Source organism: Mus caroli, unplaced genomic scaffold (assembly GCF_978045245.1).
Source record: "Mus caroli unplaced genomic scaffold, Mus_caroli_1 scaffold_2, whole genome shotgun sequence".
NCBI lineage: Eukaryota > Metazoa > Chordata > Mammalia > Rodentia > Muridae > Mus > Mus caroli.
Window position 1 is genome coordinate 31,888,078 of NW_028227257.1, and position 19,307 is coordinate 31,907,384.

Below are 19,307 nucleotides of genomic sequence, written 5' to 3' on the forward strand. Positions count from 1 at the left end.
AGAATAATTTTGTAAATTCAAAGGAGCATGACATATGGATTATTATAAAACCATTATGCTGCTGATGTTGACTGATGTTGACTGATGGTAATAATGGTGAAGATAATAGTGATGATGATGATGATGTTGAAAGGAGATGATATGATAATGAAAATTATGGTGGCGATGAATGTGTAAGGTGTCTATATTTCTGAGTCTTCTTTTCTCCTTCATTATCTTGTTCTGTCCTCTAGGACATTGATCCTAATGGCTTTATTAGTCAGGCTCCCCACTACTTTTTCTTTTCCTGTTGGGTTAATCCAATCAGAGTATAAGATAGGAAAAAAGATTTGGGTATTGTTATAATTTGGATATGAGATATATACAGTAGACTTGTTTGTTGGACTCTTGTCTTCTAGCTATTAGTTCAAACAAGAATTGATTATATCACAAGGATGCTAATTTCATGAATGAATTCATCCCTTGATAAGTTCACATCTGGATGGGCTATTAAAGCCTGAGACATGGTTAGAGTAAGTATATCATTGGAGACCCCTAGCCCCTTGTTGTCTCCTCTCATCCTTCACCACATGCTCCTTTCAGCATCCATGGGCCTACAGTCAGATAGGACAACAGATCCTAGGAAATGTGGTAGAAACCTTGAACACCATAAACTAAAACAGAACCTTCTTCCCTTAAGCTGCTCATTTTGAGTGTCTTGTCTCAGCAATGCCAAACTGGCTGATATAGACATGTGTTCCCCCAGTCTCTGTTCCATCTTGGAAGGTCACACCTCCTTTCAGACACTTATCCTCCTTCCCATAATTAGAGATGCTGTTAAATATAGTAACTATTTAATAATTGGCTCATCTGGTTTAGGACAGCAATGCCTTCCTGTTATTGCTAGTGTCAGAATACCATTTGTGCTCCTTGTTGAAACCTTGATAGAGGCAATGACTGATGGAAATGGAAGACAGTGAGGGTGGTAAGGTCTTCTCAGCTGAGAGTCTGAGCATTCCATTAAGCACCTCATACAGGAAGACTATAAGATTACAATAGACAATGGCAGGAATCACAGTGTATCATTTAACTATTTGTGTGTAACAAATGATCCTAAATCTATGGGTTTAAACAATAATGACTTCTTATTTCTCCCCTTTGCAGATTGGGAATTACACAGCAAGATGGCTTTCCCTACTCCATCATGGCTAGAGCCTCTGCAAGGGCTGAAGCCCATTGATCTTGGCTTCATTTGGATACATTTCAAGGGTGAGCACTGACAAAGAGGAGAAGCCAGACTGAAGTCATATGAGGACAAGCCAGACTGAAGTCATATGGCCTTACAGCTCTGCCTTCAAAGGCATGTGAGCTCCCTTCCACCACATTGCTGACCCCTCATTACAGGAAGTGGGAGTGTAAACTCCACCTCTTCCTTATGTCCTGTTGGAGGTGGAGCACAGAGCACTGACTCCATGCATAACACACACTATACCACTGAGGTACATCCCAAGGCAATTGACATTGGATTGTTGGTGTCTCATTGTGTGATGTTGACTTAGGCCATTATAGGATCTATGCAGGCATCTTTCTGTATCGTTTTTTTTTTCCCCTTGCCCAGTAATGTTCACTGTGTAGAACACACAATGCTAATGACCCAAACACCAAGGGACCTGAGTCTCTGAGTCACCACTTGGGAGATACCCATTCAATTTTTATTGACCACCATGTATTTGGTGGCTGCTGTCCAAGTAGGAACTTACCTGTAGCCTTATACCTTAAGCTACAGGATCCCTCTCCCTGTATTGGAAGCACATCTACAATGATGACCAACATCTTGGGTTAATTTATTATCTCTTAAAAACTAAGTACTAGCTCCAAGTATTAGGGTTCAGTGTGAAAGAGAGAGAAATTCAGGGGTCACTGGGGTCACCAACTGCCACAATCCTGATGACTTGCCCAGGCCAACAGTGGAAACATGTTTGTTAGCATGAAGTAGGCTGTGGATATTCAGCTCTGGTTTGGAGGGTCTCAGGGTAGTGACAATTTCTATGCCGGAAATGATTAGCAGGTTTGTGTCGATGGGGTCCTTGTTCTAACATGAAGGAAGCTATCTGAAAGGGAAGTTGGTTCCGTGCCCTTCCCAACATAAATCGAGGGAAAACCATCTGTTGAGTGGTATTTAGAACTGACATTTTCACAAGAATCCAGTCTATAGAGACAGGACTTGGGAAGCCACATTTTTCCTTTCTTTTCTTCTGCACGTTCTGCAATTAAACACTGTTTTTAGTGTTAAAGTCATATGATATACACTGTGGCTTGCTTACAGGACTCATTGCACTTAATAAAGGTTTTCTTATTTTGGTGTGGGATCATCTCAATACAATAACAATTTTTCAAACAATAGTTTAATCAAGTGGTTTTGATAAATAACATTTGTTTGTAGAGGCATTTGAGAGTAAGCTTTGTACATCTGGCCCCGAAAATACTTTAGTGGTTTTTTGTTTATTTGATTTGATTTTGTTTTTAATAGAGCTATTTCTAACTAACCATGACACCATTGTCAAGTGCAGTCAATTCACTTCTAACAATATGCTGTTCTAAGCTTACATCAGCATTCCTATTAGATGACCAGTTTGACTCAGTAGTGGACTGTTGTCTTAACTCTGTGGTCTCCTTCAATCTAGAACCCATATACCCCAGATCTCCATGTGTATCCTATGACATACATATTTTTGAAAACTAGAGTTGTTTACTTTTTATTTTTTCAATTTCTTTGTCTGTTTGTTTCTGCGGTTGGAATCGAAGTCTTTATGTGTGCTAGACAAGCACATTGCCCGTGAACTCTGTCCTCAACCCAAGAAAACATGGTATGTTCCTTGTGTTCAGGTCTGTTCTAGGAGCACCATAAAAGAAATTTCTTTTTTTTTTAAGATTTATTTATTTTATGTATATGAGTACACTGTAGCTGTCTTCAGACATACCAGAAGAGGGTATCAGATCTCATTACAGATGGTTGTGAGCCACCATGTTGTTGCAGGGAATTGAACTCAGGACCTCTAGAAGAGCAGTCAGTGCTCTTAACCTCTGAGCCATCTCTCCAGCCCCCAAAGAAATTTCTATACAATGGACTGGGCAGATATTTCAATCATTCGGATTGAACTAATTGTTCTTACAGAGAACCTGGGTTCAATTCCCAGTACCTACATGGTGCTCAAGAGTCTGTAACTCCATTCCAAAGGATCCGGCACCCCCTTCTGGACTTTGATGGCAATAGGCATGCACGCGCACGCGCGCACGCACTCGCGCGCACACACACACACACACACACACACACACACACACACACATTCATTTAAGCAAAAACACTCCTATCCATAAAATAAAAACAAATAAATATTTTTTTAAAACCCTGAAATCTCTATAAACAGAAGTTAGCTAGCTGATTAGAAGAATAGCTCTAAATTCCTGTTTACCAGTTTACCTCTTTGTTTTGTTTCTCCTTGCTATTGGTTCCACACAGAAATCTGCTCTTTACTGACGTCTACATCTGCTGGAATCCATCCTTTTCTCTTGAATAGTTTCATGCACATATCATGCGTGCATGCGTGCAGATGCACATGTCATCTACTCTGGCCCTAAGAAAACTACCTTGTGCGTCTTTGTAGGCAAGTGCCTCCCACTTCAAGTCTCGGTCAGTCACTGAGCTGTTTTCTATCCTTACAGTATTGTTTTTTCAGAAATGTCATGTAAATGAATCATATTAAAGTAGGCTGTGCACCTGGCTGGTTTGCTTAGTGAATACATTTGAAGGTACTTTATGTTGTGGCATGGATTAATAGTCAGTTCCTTTGTGTGGCTGTATAGTATTCTAGTGCAGGTATATACCATGGACTGTCCAGGCATTCATCACTTCAAGGACATTTATGTTGTCTTTATGCTTGAGTAATCATGAATACTGACATCATAGACATACAGATCTAGTACGGCCGATTTGTGCTTAAACTTAGCAATGTAGGAGACTCTGAAACTGTTTTGGAAGTTACGTTACTCTCCCTGGCAGGGAGTGCTTATAAGTTCTGTGAATTGGTATTTATACTACTCAAGCATCATTCAATTGTTCTAATATAAACATGTTAGTTTTGCTTGGTTGTTTCGTATTTCCACAGTGACAAATGGTCTTGAATATCTTTGCTCTGCCTATGCATACATATATATTTTGTAAGTAAAGTATCTTTTGGGATCCATACTGAGTTGTTTTCCTGTTATTGAATTTATGGTTATTTTTCACAGTGTTTACTTAGGTAGACTAGGCTGTCCTTGAACTCATAATCTGTTATGCCCTCACAAATACCAGGATTACAGGCTTGTACCACCACAAAAAAGAAGAGTTTAATATTTTTAGTTTTTTAAAGAATCTGGGTAAACTCTCTGATACAAGGACAAATATTTCTTATCCCCTGCTAGGGGTGCATCTTAACAGAGTTGTGTTAGAATAAGAGTGTTTTATTTGAAATCCAACTTTTCAATGTTTTCTTTCATGTTCTCTGTTTTTGATGACCTGTTAAGGAATATATAACCCATGGGTGTGCTACTATGTGCCTGGAATCCTCAGGAGGCCAAGGCAGAAATCTTGTAACCCTCAAGCTTAGCCTGGGCAACACCCAGACTCTGTCTCCAAAGCAAACAATGACCTCCAAAGATAACACTGTTTTTCTAATTGAGGTCAGAGAGATTTTCTCCTAGACTTTTTTTTTTTTTTTTTTATTTCATGCGTTTGTCCATGTAGACTTTGCGTTTATTTTTTGTCTATGGTGTGAAGTAAAGATCTAGTTTATGTGCATGTATATGTGTTGGCTTTCAAGGACATATAATATTACTGTAATTTATAGTATTATTTTACAAATGAGTCTTTGTTTGGAAAACACACATACACATACATACAAGAAATAGAAGATTGTTGGGTCTTACATCACTTTTTGTTTTGGTTTGTTTTTGCAAACTGGAGTAAGCCAGAGCTTGATAGGTGCTATGCAAATGCTGCACCACAGAGCCATGCTCCCAGCCTGGGTTCAGTGTTGTTGTTGTTGTTGTTTTAAAACACAACTATATAGTTTCAGCTGTCCAGAAACCTATTCTATAGCCCACTTTGGGATTTCGAATATGAGTTAATAGTCCCAAGCCTAGCTCTGCTGTTACTAGAACAGCATGGGAGTTAAGGTGAATTTCATGTTCGCTCAGAACTAGCAATCATGTCTAAGCTATTAAATAGGTCAGAACTGTGAGGTTCAGATCAAAGGAGTACTGGCCCTGCTGCCTGCTGTACCAGTCAGGCCATGGTTGGATTACAGTTAAAATTTCCATGTAGTATTTTAAAAGATGTTCATGCATAAAAGGTAGGATTAGAACAGTCTTGCTGGGTTAGGCCTGTTGTACAGGGGAGGTAGTAAGGAGGTGAGGATTTGTTTTGTTTTGTTTTGTTAGTGAGATAGGAGGCTGTGTCACCTAGGCTCGCTTTGATCTCACAACAGTCTTTCTCCATCAGTTTTTTAGTGCTGGGAAGCACTACCACAGCTGGCTACTATTACTTCTGAAGAGCAATGAAGAAAGCACATTCTGGAATGGCAGCCTTGTATTGAAAACTCCAGTTCTAATCATCAGCTGACTAGTTTAAAATTCCAATCCTGAGTCACTCTAGCTATGGGATGAATGAATTGTTTTCCTTTGGTTTTTCTTTTTCCTTTTCCATCTTAAAAAGGTAGATATGAATATCCCCAGTCTTCCAAGGCTGATTGTGAAGGTGGTATTAGTGCTGTGTACCAATTATCCTATAGTTTGGAAGGAGAGTTTCACTTTGGAAGGGGCTCTGCCTGGGGACACCAATGTGACAGGTGTCAACAAGTTGGTAGGCAGAAATTTCATTGGAATGGAGACCAATCAGAGACAGCAAGGACAAAGCAGTTGGGTTTATATGCCTTCCCCAAGTGATGAATCTAAGACACCCAGGCTGATCATTTGAACACAGCTGTCAAAGACCAGCCAGAAACACCCAGATTCCCTCTTAAAGAAAACCAGAAGTGCAGAGATGAATGCCATATGCTTAGCTGCAGGTGATAGTTTGATAGGTGATAGGCACCCCCAAATTGCTGCCTATCTTTTCCTTGACCATTCACCGTTCACCTGGGTTGTGTTCTTCCACTATGTATCAGTCAGTGGAAGCACCAGAGGGCCAAAACAACCCCCAAAGAGGCTTCTTCTAAAAAAGTTGGAACTTAGATAATTTAGACAGGTGAATAGAAACTGAACACAGGGCTTTGCTGTGTACATAGGAGCTTTCTTATGTATGTGTACATGTGCTGTATAGAGAAGGAGACATGGACCGAAGTTGTCTACGTTTATGATGGTGGGCTTTTAATTTTCTGGCAAAAAACTATATTAAGTTAGTATGCATCCTTGCCAGGCATAGTGGCTCATGCTAATAATCCCCAGCACTTAGGAGGCTAAAGCAAGAAGATTATTGTAAGTTCAAGGCCAGTCTGGGCTCCAGAGAAATTTCCGTTTTAGGCCTGGACTACCATATCTTAAAAACAAACAACAACAACAAAACCGAATGAAAATAAAACAAAAACGATACACCCTATATATAATGTTTTTTTAAACTGGGGGGGGGGGATAATGGGCCAACATCAGGACCATAGGTCAAGTACAGCTTTCTAGAGGACTGACCCTTGAACTAAGACCTGAAGCAACAAGCCAACCAGCATGGGGTTTCTGGGGAAGACTGGAAGGTGGGTCCCATTGGGCTATGTGCCATTTCCCTAGAGCATGGTGGTGAAGAGCCAGGCTTCTAGAGCCAACAGGCTTCTAGGAACTTGGCTCTTAAACCCATTGGACCTCAGCTGCCTCCCCATGACTATTCCTGATTTCTGGCAGCTTTAATAGTGAAGAGACAGTGGCATAGCACCTGGTAAGGACAATGCTAGTAGCTTTTTAGCTATGCAAAGAACTTAGGTAATCCAGTTAGTCTGGAGCAGAGGGTGAAACAGGGAGGTGGCTGTGAGACTTCAGAGGGACTCATGACAAATAGGCTGGAATTAGACAGAAGGAATGTGGAGGTTATCTCTGAGGCAATGATTAACCAGCAAGGGTCTTCAGGAAGGAGCTTGGGGTTTTAGAAGAAGCTATTGAGCACCAGACAGGCCAATAAATTACAGGAGGTACAACTGGAGACAGGCATAAAAGTTAAGAAATGTGCAAGAATCAGGCAAGAAAATAAAGACAAGGAGTGGGGGAAGGAGACAAAGCCAGCAGGAGGGGTGAGGAGAAGGAGTGAGGAACTTCCAAAGGTAGCAGAGTTCAGCTAGCTATGAGAGGCAGGTCGGTTGGAGGGAATGACTCAGGTGTTAGACTTGATTAAAAAGAGAAGCCAGGTGGAAGAGGTTTTCTGGGAAAGAAAAGAGGGTGTGCATGCGTTCATCTGGAGGAAGTGGCAGGGTTTCTAAGTTAAGAGGCTCCAAAGCTGATAACAGATTGGCTTGGAGGCCAGAGGAAGAGGGTCAACCTGAGATGCCAACGTGGTGGTTGTCGACAGGTTGGGAGGCTGAAGTTTCATTGGGATGGAGGCCTCTCAAGGACAACAGTGCTAGAGCAGCTGGGTTCATGTGCCTTCTCTGAGTGACTAAACTGGAGCACACACACACACACACACACACCCCACACACACTCATGCACATACAGTGTGCCTGGCACAATGAGAACTCAATGGCTTTTACTATCACCACTGTTGCCAGAACAAAAGCAAGGCTGAAGAGGCGTCCCAGGTGGCAGAGAAAGGGTGAGGCAGCCATGACATATAATGAAGAGTTTTCTAGAAAAGGGGGAAGAGGCAGAACCCTAAGAACAGAGTGCAGAAATCAAGAGAAGAAATCCTGTGAGGACAGAGAAGGTGCTAGTAATGGTTCACAAGATCCAATCAGAATTTAGCAAGGGTTCACTGGACCTGACAGTACATGGGCCCTGGCCTCTGCTTGAGGCAGGAGGCTAGTGGCAGAGGGCAGGACGATATTGAAAGCAGACAATCAAATACATGCTTGACCTAGAAAAGAAATAAGAAAACTACATAAAGTTTTGGAGAAATATATAAAATTGCTGTGTAGAGTAAAATATCTTCATATCAGAAGTAATGCCTCATCTCACAGCAGATAAGAATGCAAGCAGATATTGGATTGACTTTCGCTTAAACTCTAAACCCAATAGATGGAAGAAGAAAGGAACAAATGACTTAAAATGAGGAAGACCAATGTAGCAATCGCAGGTGCCCGATAACCGACTGAGCCACAACCTTGCAAGGAGATTTCTCTCTGGGGTGCTGGAGTGCAGTCTGGGTGAACACAGCTCCTCCAAGAGGCTCGATTACTTTGTAGGAAGAGAATGTCTGGGTGTAACTGTATTTGCACCATCCATAGAGTAAAAGTTTCTTGACTCTTCATTCATTTTTTTAAAATCCCTTGGTTTAATGTCATGTGTGGGACGTAGTGGGCCATGCTGACCAGCTGCCTCAAGGGAGAAGATTCTTGTGCCAAGGGAGGCCAGCTCGGTGTTGCTCTCAGACTCTCCACTAAGCCTCCAGGAGTCTGAATTTTGAGTAGTGGCCATAACCTTCTAAGGAGAATCAGTGCAGAGTCCTTGGAGTTGGAGAGTGAAGCTAGGCTGCCAGCAGCCAGATCCAGATGGGGGGCAGGAAGAAGGATTTGGAACCAAGGCCAGGAGTTCGGCTCAGGGCTGAGGGAACCAGAGGCTGGATCTGGTACATAAAGGGTCTACAAGAAGCCTGTAAATTTCCAACCAAGTCTCTGTAAACAAAGGCACAGTACAACCCTGTGGGTGAAGCTGGTCAGCAGCCTGAACTTCCAGAGGCTGGGCCATATCAACAATTATTCCAATGATCTCAAGTGAGTCCAAGTGTTGGTAGCCTTGGGAACCTGGGGAAGTAAGTGAAAGTGAAGATTTGAGAAGTCTGAATCCTTGTTTAGCAGTCGAATGAGACAGGACTAAAGTACCCTTAAGAATCATGGCAATGGAGAAACACACAAGGAGCTGAAGGGGTTTGCAACCCTATAGGTCAAACAATAATATGAACTAACCAGTACCCCCCAGAGCTCATGTCTCTAGCTGCATATGTATCAGAAGATGGCCTAGTCGGCCATCACTGGGAAGAGAGGCCCCTTGGTCTTGCAAACTTTATATGTCCCAGTACAGGGGAACGCCAGTGCTAAGAAGTGGGAGTGGGTGGGTAGATGAGCAGGGCGGGGGAGGGTATAGGGAACTTTTGGGATAGCATTTGAAATGTATATAAAGAAAATATCTAATTAAAAAAAAAAAGAAAAAAAAAAGAATCATGGCAGAAATGCTTTGGAAAGAAGGGTCACAAACAAAGCACGAGGTTTGATTTCAATATAACTGAGCATCCCACACAATCAACAAGTATTATGGGATGGATGCTCAGGTGGGGCAGTCTCTGGATGGCCTTGCCTTCAGTCTTTGTTCCACACTTTGTCTCCATATTTCCTCCTGTGAGTATTTTGTTCACCCTTCTAAATAGCACTGAAGCATCCACAGTTTGGTCTTTCTTCTTTTTAGGCTTCTTATGGTCTGTGAATTGAATCTTGGGTATTCTGAACTTTTGGACTAATATCCACTTATACCATGTGTGTTTCTTTATGTACCGTTCATCTCAAGTACCATTTAACTCAGTGTTCTTCAGAGCATAAAGCTGAGAGTTATTATGGAAATTGTTTGTTTGTCTGCACTGCTTCCTGAAGATGCAAAAGATGTCAGAATATCCATTAATAAAGCCTATAGTAACTATTAATGGAAAAAAGAAAAAACAAGTATTAGGAGAAGCCTGGAAAGACTGACCATCTAGGGCCACCCAGCTGGGAGGCAGGGGACTTTAGAGTTCTGCTTTGACTTCCTAGGAGGTTCTGAGATCATATAACTTCTTCATAAGGGTCCTCTGACCCTCAAAGATGGCAGCACAAGGGCTAGGGAAGCCATGGGAGACACAAGAATTTGAGTGTGGGATGGGGATGGTGTCTTTGGTTGGGGATGCACAACAGGAAAGCCTGGTATGTCCCTGGGTATCTCCAGGATTATTCCTCCAGTCACAGCAATGCTTGGAGGGTGTGTGCCTCCATCGATCATGGAGGGCACCCGTCTCAATGTTGGGCGGTAATCCATAGCATCCAAAGTGTGTGTGGTGGCTGAGTAATTCTTTGCAAGGAGTGCCATAGAGAACTACCAGGGTAGTTGTGGGAAACACTGCAGCAGGCTCCTCACCAGGGCAGGATTCTAAGTCCTGAGAGGGCAGTTGCCCCTCTGCTTGGATTTTTTTAAGTTCAGAGTCCCTTCTAAAGAATCGCCTCCACTTACATTGTTTGCTACCCCCCATCTCCACCTTTGTTCTTGGTGGAGCTAATTAGGCTCAGTAGTTAATTAGTAAGACCCAAGATTTAGGAGAACAATGGCCCAGCTTCCTCTCTCCAGCTATTCCCCTTGTAGGGCTCCAACAACCAGGTAAAGGGTTCCTGCATTCCTAGACTTTCTTTCATGGATATCTTTCTCCTGAGGTAAACTCCCCTGCTGGCTGAGACCACCATCTTTTTTCCAGAGTTGGACCAGACAGCGCTATGATGTCCTTAGCAAGTCATAGTCCATCCCTGCAACCCCTATCTGTAAGGAAGCTTGAACAGGTTTGTCTCTGGATATCAGCCCTGTGTAAGGGAAGCCAGTAGTTCAGAGAGCCTGCCTGTGTCCTGTGGTAGTGTCTCATAAGCTTTCAGGCTGGGGCCCTACCTGTCCATGCTCAGAACCCCCTGTTCCTCACAGGACTGTTGACAGGGTTCAGTCTCTGGGCTTTGCACTGCACTAAAACTCTGTCAAAATGCCACTATGGTCTCTGCAGGTAAGTACACAGCTCAGACTTTAGCCTAGTCTTGGATAGTCACCTGATTAATTTGTTGGTGAATTAATAACCTTAGTTAGAGCTTTTGTAATTTATGCAGTTCATTTTTACTACTACCACCACCACCATCATCAGTTACTTTGGAGTGCAGTGAGATCAAACTATTTATGGACACTGAGGGGACAACTGGGACTTTCCTGTCACAGAATTTTGAGAAGAAATCCAACTCACCCTCAGCCAACTCACAGCTACAGACAGAGAGTGGCTACAAGGGGCTTTAGGCAAAACCACACAGGAGCAACCTCCTGCTGCTTCTTACTCTCAATTACACTGTGTACCACCCTACCATTCCCATCCCTCCTGTCCCCCTCTGTCTGCCATTTCTGGTATTCATCTGGAGTGCCCTCTCTACTTCACACGGAGTGGCCAATCACAATGCACTTTCAGCTTCAAAGAGGGGTGGATCCAAGAGATCACACTCACTAGGTTGGGTGATCACTCACTGCCTACAGGACACATGATGGTTTTGTGCCTCAGTTTTCCCCATCTGCAAGTAAAGATAATAGCAGTGCCATTCTACTAATTCTGGGTACAGTCCTCTCCTTCCCATTTCCTTGGCTCACTTCTGTAGAAACCCGCTGCTCACCCCAGCTCACTTGCTTTGCAGGAGTTCTGCCTCTTCACACTCCCTCACTCAGCCCATCTTCTCACCCTTCCCACCCGGGAAGATCTGACGATGTGGGCTCTGCTGATTCCTTTGGGGAGGTTCCTATAATCTTCAGAGTCAGAACCACGTTCTTCAACACTGAATGTGAGCAAACCCCTTCCTGGACTCACCTTTATTTCTTCCAGTTTCACTTCCAGACCACTATTGCTCCTCCCAGGGGCTCCAGGAGCTTTATAATCTGTCTAAAATCTCCATACGTACATCTACAAGCATGGGTGCTGATTCATACACACACACACACACACACACACACAATATATATATATATATATATATATATATATATATATATATATACTTCCAGTCCTTCCTTATATTTTTAGCTATCTGCATATTTAATCAATTTCTAAAAGTTCTGTTTGACACAAAATCAAATAATAATAAAGCATCCAGCCTTGTAATTAGTACATTTTTGGAGGAAATTTGAATCATATTACAAAAATTTTAAAAATTCCCCTTCCTTTTGTGTCTCTGCAAATCTACCTCTGGGGCTTTGGACTTGTGAAATAATCAAGTGGTTGAAGCCTATTTTTCAGATCAGTTGTGTCTGCCACATCATAGCGATGGCTGATGTATGACGGATGTAGGAACTTGGTATTTGCTGAAGTTTAGGTGACACAAACACAAGAGAAGCAAGTTATTGTGTCTTATTTATTCTTGCTAAATATATGTCCCAAAGAAGATCAAATTGTCAGCATGTTTGCTTTAGGTCATTGAAGACAGATTAAGTGGGATGGCCAGATGTCTCAGTGGAAAAAGGCTCTTGCTGCCAAGCATGACAACCTGAGTTCCATCCCTGGGATCCTCTTGGTGGAAGGAGAAAACCAGGTCTCCCAAGTTGTCCTCGGATCCCCCACATGTGTGCTATGGCATCGGCAGGTACCCCCTCAATAAATAAATAAATAAAAATAAATAAATAATCTAATAAGCATTATTAGCCCAGGCCTGCTGGCATATACTTATAATGCTAGCACTTGGGAACAGAGATTTTGAGGTCAGCTTATGCTACACAGAGAGACTCTGTCTCAGTACCAAAACAGAGCAAAACAAACTAACAAAATAAACTTTGTATAGATTTTTTAATTATATTAACACCGGAGAAAAGTGTTTTTATTTAATGTCACTCTAAGTTTTGAAATAGATAAGTGAAGACTTTATTCTCTGAATCATTAATCTGGCAATATTGAATAATCTACCCAAGATTGGCAGACTGTCCTATAGGTTTTCAGAAGGTCTTTGACTTACTAGGGGGCTTGTGGCCAAGGATGGATGGACAAGGTTCCAGGGAGAATTTCTGGGTGGTTTTGTTGCATTCCTGGGCCCAAGTTCTTACTGCATGTATGTGACAAGCTTACCTGGGAAGCCCAGTGTCTTGGATTTTAACCACGGCACTGAAAAGAGAAGAGAGGTGGACAGGGAGAGGGAGAAGGATAGAAAGGAGGAAAAACAGCAACACACACACACACATACACATACATATGTGCATATACATATATACATATGCATATATATGTGTATATGTGTGTGTATGTATGCATACATATATGAATATCTGTCACTGGATGAGTTAATTCAGGAAAGCATGTAGTGAGTACCTACCCACTATTAACTGTATCATTGTTACATATGTATATGGCTTGTACTTCTGTGAATTCCTTGAGAAGCAAGAGGTATATGATCATGTTTACCACCTTAAGTCTGTATTCTTGCATAAAAAAGTTCAAACAAAATCAAACCAAAATCAACCAAACAGAAAACCCTATTGCTGAAACTTCTTCTGAAAGACTGAAGTTTTTCCAAATTCGAAGACAAGGCTAAGACTTCTCCTCCAATGCAAAGCTAATCAAGGAGTAGGTTGGGGAGGAGATTCAGGTCTACTGTCTGGGCAGCCCAGAACATGACAGCCTGCTGCTCTTTTGTTGGGGCTCCAAAGTTGAAAGCAGGCTCTGCTGAGACAACAGGAACTACAGCTGTGGTCATCTGAGAGGTGACCCTGACTCTCTCCACCCTGGGAACAAAAGGAAGTTATAGCTCTTTTGCAAGAACTAAAGTGGAAAGGAAAGGCAGGTTCATCAAAGGCTGGGAACTTAATGGCTTAGCTTCTGCTCCAGATGACTACTACCTGTGCTCAGTTTCCTAGACTGTAACATGGGAGCCTTCAGCTGGTGGTCTCTAGGTCTTTCTGGTGTATTTCTGGGGGGGGGGTTGTTTTGATTTAGATAAAATTTTGAACCATCTCATCCCTTCCCCCTACCCCACATCAAGTCTCTCACCTAGACTTCACGCTTTGTGACCCCAACTTCAAAGCCAGGTGATGTGGGCTCCTTGCAGAAGTGCCAGAGGCAACAATGAGGCTTGGACTGAGGTTGTGTGGGGGCTGCCCAGCTGGCACTCCTTAACCTGGTAACTATTGTGTTCAAAGCCACTGGCACAGCCACAGTGGAACAATAGGTTTGGCAGTTCTTGCCAGCAAAGACAAGCAGGACCTGAGCATTCAGGCCTCTAAGAACACTCAAAAAAAAAACCCATAAAAATATAAAAATATTTTCCTTGGTTTAAAATGAAGAAATAAATGTAGTACAATCACATGAAAAGAAAAAGCTACACCAAAGGAAGTGAGGCTCCTGCTGGAACCCTGTCCTCTTTCCAGACAATTAGTTCCTTGGGTGCTCTAAGTCTTATCTTCCTTTGTACTTAGGACCTTAGAGCCAACTCTGTGCCTGTTGTTTGCTTTGCGTAGCCCAGTGGGCTCTGGCATTTTTTTCTTCTGAGTTTTAATGACTGTCAAGCATCTCTGCAATGTCAGGTACCATCAGGAATTGGAACAGTAGGCTGGAAAATGATGTGCTGTTATAAACAACACTAAGATGAACATCTCTGAGGGGGGGGGGCAACCATTTCATGGCATCCAAATTTTTGACTTTTTTCTTTTTCTTCTTGAGACAGGGTCTCATATATAGATCAAACTCACTATGTATCTGAGGATGCCCTTGAATTTCTGATGCTCCTGTCTCTACCTTCCAAGTGTTGAGATTACAGGTATTAGCTGATATGCCTGGTTTATTTGATGCTGTGCAACCAACCCAGGGCTTCATGCATTCTAGACAAGCCTTCTATCAACTTATCCACACTCCTAGCCCTTGATTTAAAAAAAAATTTTTTTTTTGCATTTTGATAATTGTACACTTATATAAAATAAACACTTAAAACGCCATGGGGATACTGCAGTTTTCACTTAGGATGATATTTCCCCTGCAATATCTTATGATAAAGACCTCTCTAATATAAAGCACAGATGGGAGGACTGTGTAATGTACACACATGTATACATATAAGGTGACTTTGGTGTGTTAACTCCTATCTCTGAAGTGCTGAATAGAAATTAACTCATGGAGAAATGTCAGTTTCCAACTTGTACTCCAGGGGCATAATAATCATGGCAGTTCATTTTGAATAATAATAATGATTATACTTTATAGAATTTAGTATTTTAAATAAAAGTTTCTTTAAGTCTGTTTTCTTGTTCAGTTATCCTCAAGATATAGGAAGCTCAGAGATTACTTGTGTACTTGTAGATGATGAAACACATGATCAGAGATGTTAGGGGGCCTGGTTAGGTCACACAAAAAGATGGGGAGTGCTGTTAGCAGCAATGTGCTGGTTCTCAGCAGAGCCATGCACTTGCAGGGATGGTCCCTCCTCCCTTTTCATAGGAGAGTGGTTAAGGTTTAACTATCCATTGGGTAGTGGACCAAGCTCTACTCTCCTGAGCCAGTCTGAATCCACATCCCCACAGTTCTCTTCACTACAGGGTTGTATGGTCCTTCTAGCTCCTGGTTATATCTATGATTCTGCACCTCTTCTAGTCTGTGAGAGCAAGAGCATATGCCATGGTGGCTGGGAAACCACGCCTGCTGATGGAGGACCTGGAACCAGCTTCGGTGCTGGTTCAGTACATGCTTAGCATGTGCAAGGCCAAGCATTCAATCCCTAGCATTCACAGGCATACATTACACATCACACACACACACACACACACACACACACACACACACACACACCCAAGCTTGATACACAAGACAAGCTACAAAAGGGAGTTCAATGTCAATTCAAACACTTTTCTAAAGAGAAACTCATCTTAATGTAAGGAGTGGGGGACAAAGCTGAACCATGACTGGGCTTCAGAGTTTCAGCACAAGCTCTGTGCTTTCCTGGAGAGAACAAACCCATGCAAATATGAAGGTTCTGGAAGGCTGGGTCTCACCCTGGAAAGGAATTCCAGTACAAATTATTAAGGACCCTAAGTTTCTCCCAAAGGCTTACAAGTTAAAGTCCTGGTCCCAGACACTATTAGGACATGGTGAGGCCTGTAAGAGAAGGAAGCTAGAGAAAAGAAGTCAGGTCCTTGGGATCTACTCTTGAAGAGATATTCGGTCTTCCTCTTCTTGTTTCTCTCTTTGATTCCTGTCCATCTGGAAGTGAACAGGTTTCTCCACCACTGCTGTGAGGGGCTGTGCTACCATACAGTAGAAGTAGCTGGGCCAAATGACCATTGACTGATACCTCTGAACTCCACAAGTCAATAAAAAGCATCCCCCTGATTTATTTGTTTATTTATTTTATGTGCATTAATGTTTTACATGTATGTTTCTCAGTGAAAGGAGGTTGGATATGCTGGAACTGAAGTTATAGACAGTTGTAGGCTGCCAGGTGGATGCTGGGTATTGAACCCAGGTCCTCTAAAAGAGTAGCCAGTTCTCTCAACTACTGAGCCATCTATCGCATTTTGTCACAGTAACAGGAAGCAAATTGGTGTAAATACCCTATCATCTCATACCTAATACTGGCAAAGGCAAGAGAGGTTTTACTGGGGTCCTGTGTGAACTTTCACCTTTAAAAAGCCTCTCCCCGCCCCCCCCCCCCCCCCCCGTGGGTATGTAAGCTTCAGGGTGGTATAGAAAAGCAAGCAGAAGTGAGACCTGGAGAATTGAAGCAGGGGCACCTTTAGGGATTCTCACAGGCTGCATTTCCCTGCTTCTTTGTATTCTGTCTTTGTCATACAGTAGACTCTACACTCTGCCTGGTAGACTGCCCCCAGCCTGGCTCTGAACTCACAATGTGAATTCAAACGAACAGTGAACTCTCCATTGCCTTGTCCCCTCCCTTCCAAAAGTTGGGATTGTGGATAAGTGCCCTACTCCTCACTTGGCTAGGCAGCCCCTCTCCTGGACTATGAGCCCCTTTCTCCTGGCCACTCCTGGCCATGATTCCCACCTTGCACATACAAGGAGAGGCTACCCGTACCCAGTTTGACATCCTTCAGTCTGATTTTCCTTTATGCTCTGAGACCATTGCCTTTTAAACAGGCAGAACTGTCTTGGTTCTAGTAATCATGAATACCAAGCCATCAGGGTCATTACCACAGAGTCCCCCAAACACTCATGGAACTCATGACTGAACTCAAGGGCATGAGGCTTCAGAGACAGTGTTTGCAACTCCGTAATTTTCTTGCAGAAAAACACTGCTTTCCACACACCTACAAGAGTCAACCTTAGTGTACTCTGTCTCTGTTTTGCTGTCTGTCTGTCTCTTTCGCTTTCTGTTTCTCTTCCCCCACCCCCTTCTCCAGAAGTACAGATGTTGGACGTGTAGCATAACGAATGAGAGTTGGAAAGCCATCCAAAGTCTTCTGAGCAGGAGCATATGCTTGTATTTACCCTTTGGGAAAAAAAAATCAATGAAATTTGATTTTTGGACAGTCAGTTCCTTAAGCTCAAAAATATTCATTGGAATACCAGAGGCAAGTGAAGGCCACCCTTCTAGCCCTCATTGATTTCTCTGCAGCCGGCCAGTATAGGGGCTAATTTCCTAGAGCAGGCCTGAGGAAGTTCCCTAGAGTAGGAAGAGGCCTGCGAGCTTGTATGAGGTAAGTAGGCATGTCCAGAGAAGAACAGGGGCTTTAAGTAGGACTTCTTTATTGTTCCTATTCCTTTGTACTGGAGATGGAACCCAAGGCCTGGCACATGCTAAACACATGCTCTACTGCATAGCTACATCCCCTCATACGAACCTTCGAGGACAGCTCTCTTTCCAGAAACAAAGTCTTCCATAAACACTATCAATCTAGTGGAAATTAGAGAAACTCTCAGAATTTGCAAACGGTACTTAACACGTTTTCCCAAGATAGGTGATGGAAGATCTCATTTTCCCTTTTTGTATTGGTTATGAAATGCATGATAGGTTGGCTTCCTTCTCTTGCCTGGTAGGCTATATTTCTCTTATGGAGTCCACATGAGACTGAGTCTGGCATTGTAGAGACTCCGGAAGGAGTTGACAGAAGCATTTTTGTAGGCCTGTAGAAGACTAGCACCTGCTCAGAAGAGTTGGCTACAATGATAGCCTTTTCTTTTCCTCCATCCCTTTCTTCTTCGTTAGCCTTCCTGCCTTCTTTCTTTCCTCCCTCCCTCCCTCCCCTCTTTCCTTCCCCACACCCTCTTTTTTTTCTTTTTTCGGTCACCTATCCTGTCTTTGAATTCTTGGCTCTTATGCATTAGCCTCCAGTGTGCTGGAATTAGAAGTGCTCACTATCTACTTTGCTCTGATTTTAGTCTTCAGGAAGAACTGGGTTCCCCCAAGTGTTTATCTAGAGGCTTTGGTGCAGTCACCGGCTGAGGCTGTTCCTTTAGTAACAAGACTGGGCTTAATCTCCACCACATCTATTTCCTGTGGCTCAGACATGGACCTGATGCCAACAGAGCCATCACATAGTGTCTGATAATGAAACCCAGGGTAGTTCTGAACTCACAGTTTTATAATCCTCCTGCCTTAGCCTCCTGAGTGCCAGGATTACAGACATGCCACATTTAAAATCATCTTGATAAGAATTTTACTTGGTCACAAAGGATTATAGCTAATTACACACCAGATCCCCCTTCCCCCAAGGAATCTTCAGTAGAAGAGAGTCGAATCAGATACCCAAGCAAGGGGTAGAACTCATGTTTATTGTCCCTCCAACCCCATCCAGGTGCTTTAAATAGATTTACTCAGTTAGTCCTAGGCAACAACACTGTGAGTATTGCCAGTTAGCAGACAAATACAGGGATATGGAAGAGAGCTTGAAATGACTTACTGGACACAGCTAAAGATCAGAGCCTCTAGGCAGGCAGATTGGGGCCAAAGTCCAGTCTTTTGACTGCTGTAAAGGGCAGGATTCCAATAACTCTTGGACTGATGGAGGCCTGCAGATGCCCAGGAAAAGGAACAGCTGGAGAGAGTTTGTAGATGGTGGGGTCGGTAAGGTTTGCATGGGAAGTGTCTGCATGCAGCCTTGGAACTCAGCAACCACCACCAAGATTGTGATCCTGCCTTACTCCTAGACACAGGGGAATTTGCCTTGACCTGGGTCTGCAGCATGAAATATCTACCCCAGTGGTGGCTGAGAGCCCTGCCTAGCTATTAAGGTATAGATGATGACTTCTTACCTATACTCTATATTAGGGAACAGCCAGATGGCATCTGGGCTGACGCCGTGCGTCAGGCTGACTAATCTCTCCAGGTACAAGAGCAAACATACAGTCCGGGACACCATATGTCCTTGACGCACAGCCACCACCACTCAGAGCCATGACCATTCCATCTGAC

The 19,307-nt window shown here is 42.9% G+C and overlaps 1 long non-coding RNA gene across 6 annotated transcripts in view; it reads left to right on the top strand.

Annotated features, from left to right (window-relative positions):
• Window positions 1-19,307, top strand: part of LOC147005788 (uncharacterized) — a 105,533-nt gene that overhangs the window by 28,400 nt on the left and 57,826 nt on the right. For 5 of the 6 annotated variants that reach the window (XR_015046061.1, XR_015046057.1, XR_015046063.1 and 2 more), the window contains one exon: window positions 1,144-1,248. This is a non-coding gene — a long non-coding RNA (uncharacterized LOC147005788). Of the gene's footprint in view, window positions 1-1,143; window positions 1,249-2,784; window positions 6,635-19,307 lie in introns of those variants that run through there. The other variant, XR_015046058.1, reaches the window with a different exon arrangement.